Source organism: Mustela nigripes, unplaced genomic scaffold, assembly GCF_022355385.1.
Source record: "Mustela nigripes isolate SB6536 unplaced genomic scaffold, MUSNIG.SB6536 HiC_scaffold_4860, whole genome shotgun sequence".
Taxonomy (NCBI): domain Eukaryota; kingdom Metazoa; phylum Chordata; class Mammalia; order Carnivora; family Mustelidae; genus Mustela; species Mustela nigripes.
The window spans coordinates 1-3014 of NW_026744266.1; the positions used below are offsets into that span (position 1 = coordinate 1).

The 3014-nt window shown below is 39.4% G+C and overlaps 1 pseudogene; it reads right to left on the reverse strand.

Annotated features, from left to right (window-relative positions):
• Positions 1-2244: 2244 nt before the first annotated feature.
• LOC132009110 (olfactory receptor 9G19-like) lies at positions 2245-3011 on the reverse strand (annotated as a pseudogene).
• Between the last annotated feature and the right edge of the window lie 3 nt (positions 3012-3014).

Here is a 3014-nt window from a genome sequence, read left to right on the forward strand (position 1 = left end):
AGGATTCTGATGGATTCCTGTCTCGCGTTGAGGTCTTTTATCCATTTTGAGTTTATCTTTGTGTACAGTGTAAGAGAATGGTCGAGTTTCATTCTTCTACATATAGCTGTCCAGTTTTCCCAGCACCATTTATTGAAGAGACTGTCTTTTTTCCACTGTATATTTTTTCCTGTTTTGTTGAAGATTATTTGACCATAGAGTTGAGGGTCCATATCTGGGCTCTCTACTTTGTTCCACTGCTCTATGTGTCGGTTTTTATGGCAGTACCATGCTGTCTTGTTGATCACAGCTTTGTAGTAAAGCTTGAAATCAGGTAACGTGATGCCCCCAGTTTTATTTTTGTTTTTCAACATTTCCTGAGCGATTCAGGGTCTCTTCTGATTCTTACAATTTGTAGAATCTTCCTGTTTTCTAGACATAACAGAATATTTCAAGCATATGCTATTTATTTTCTCACTGTAAAATAGTGACTGAATTATCCTCTAGAAACACTGATTCCTTGGGTGCCTCCATGGCTCAGTCAGTTAAGTGTCTGCCTTTGGCTCAGGTCATGATCCCAGGATCCTGATAGAGAGCCTAGCATTGGGCTCCCTGCTCAGCAAGGAATCTGTTTTCTCCCTCTCCCAATGTCTGTGCACCCACTCTCCCCAGCTTGTGCTCTCTCTCTCTCTTTCTCCAATAAATAAAATCTCAAAAAAAATACTGATTCTTAGGTGGACAGTAGTATTATGGATATAAATTTAGGTCTAAAGTGTACAAAAATCATGCAAAATATCAGGTGTCTTCTCAAAGTATAGAAAGAGTGGTGGAATGAATTTTGTCTCTATACTGTTTAATGAACAGTAAGTAGTGGACTGACTTTCTGAACAGGGGGAATAAAACTGGAAAGTTAGTGACAAGGAAGTCTGAGAGAGGTATACAGATGGAACTCTTGAAAAGGAGGTGAAGATACTCGCACTCCATCACAAATGCCCACCAGAGGGCACTGAGGGCGGAAAAGAATTTGCACTGAGAATGTTGGTGAGCCTCTTCCCCTATATTTTCTTCTAGTAGCTTTACAGTTTCATGTCTTACATTTAAGTTTTTAATCCATTCTGAGTTGATATTTGTATATGGTGTGTGATAAAAGTCCAGTTTCACCGTTCTGCATAAGACATCTTGTTTTCTCAACATCTATTAAAGAGACTGTCTTTTCCCCATTGTGTTTTTTGGTGCCTTTGGTGAGATCTGTTGACCATGTATATGTAGGTTTATTTCTGGGCTCTGTATTCTACTCCATGAGTGTATATGTCTGTTTTTATTCCAGTACTGTACTCTTTAATTACTATATTCTATAATATATTATAAAATCAGAAAATGTGATGCCACCACCTTTGCTCTTCTTGCTCAAGATATTTTTTTGGTTATTCATGGTCTTTAGTGGTTACATAAGCATTAAAAAACATTTTTTAATATTTCTGAGAAAAATGACATTGGTATTTTGATAAGGATTTCAAATAACACCTCAATGCCTTCTCCTTTCATCACAATATTCTTAACATTTTAAAATTATTTTTTATAAAGATTTTAATTTATTTTATTTGAGAGTGAGAGAGCAAGATGAAGAAAGAGAGAGAGAGAAATAGCAGGGGAAGGGCCAGCGGGAGAAGGAGAGAATCTCAAGCAGACTTCCTGCTGAGAACAGAACCCACCTTGGTGCTGGATCCCATGACCCTGAGATCATGACCTGAATTGAAACCAAGAGTCAGATGCTTAACTGAATGAGCCACCTAGGCTCCCCAACATTAAAAAATAAATAAATAAAAATAAAAAAAATTCTTCTATTGCAGATGTTCTGTAAGTACTGGATGAGAAGGATTTGGGGTGGATTACACAAATCTCCAGCATTTCCTCACATTCCCTTAAAGCTCAGTATGTAGGTGGAAAAATAGGTTGCTCTTAAGGAGATAGTGAAGGAAAATATAATCTTTTAGGTTCTTAGAAGCAATATATATACTTCTATTTTTTATTAAGCCCTGAGGCTGATTTTTAAAACTATGTTAATATTCAATTGAACTAATATTTTATAATATAAATTATAGTTTGATCACTAAAGCAAGTCAAACTAATATAAATAAAACTTTCTTCACTGGATTTCTTTGACTAGGAAAAAAAAGCTGTGCTGTTTAAAAAAAGCCAGTTCCCCATGCTGCCTCTGAAGCAGCCCATTCTCCATGAGCACTGATTTGAGAAATACAGGCCAACTCAGATTTCCGATTGTGTTAACCAGACCAGTTTTCTCAGGGCTTCTTTCACGTCCTCATTCCTCAGACTGTAGATCATGGGGTTCAACATGGGGAACAGGACAGTATAAAATGTTGATACCATTTTATCCCTCTCAAGGGAATAGCTGGAATGTAGAGAATGGAGCCGTAGTACAAGGTGATGGAGACCAGGTGGGAGGAGCAGGTGGAGAAGGTTTGTAGCGGCCCTGGGTGGAGCGGATCCTCAAGATGGCAGCGATGATGAACAGGTAGGAGGCGAGGATGAGCAGTGTGGGGGCGATGACTTTGGAGGTCAGGAGGAAGTACAGCACGGCCTGGTAGCTCTCTTTCACATCACACGCCAACTTCACCAGGGGTTGGACATCACAGAAAAAGTCATCAACGACATTATCACCACAAAATCCAAGGTGAATGTGTTGCTGGTGAGAATTATTGCATTGACAAAACCTCCAGTATAGGAAAATATAACCAAAGAGATGCACAATGTCCTTGACATGCCTGAGCGTAAAGCAGGGGGTTGGAAATGGCTGCATAGCAGTCATAAGACATGGTGGCCAATAGGTAACACTCACTATATGCCAAGCCAGCAGAGAAGAAGAACTGAGCTAGGCAGCCAGCAAAGGAGATGCTTTTGTCTTCAGAGATACAGGTCACCAGGATCTTTGGGGTGTAGACAGAGGAATACCAGAGATCCAGAAAGGACAGATTCCCAATGAAGAAATACATTGCTGTGTGTAGCCGGGAGTCATT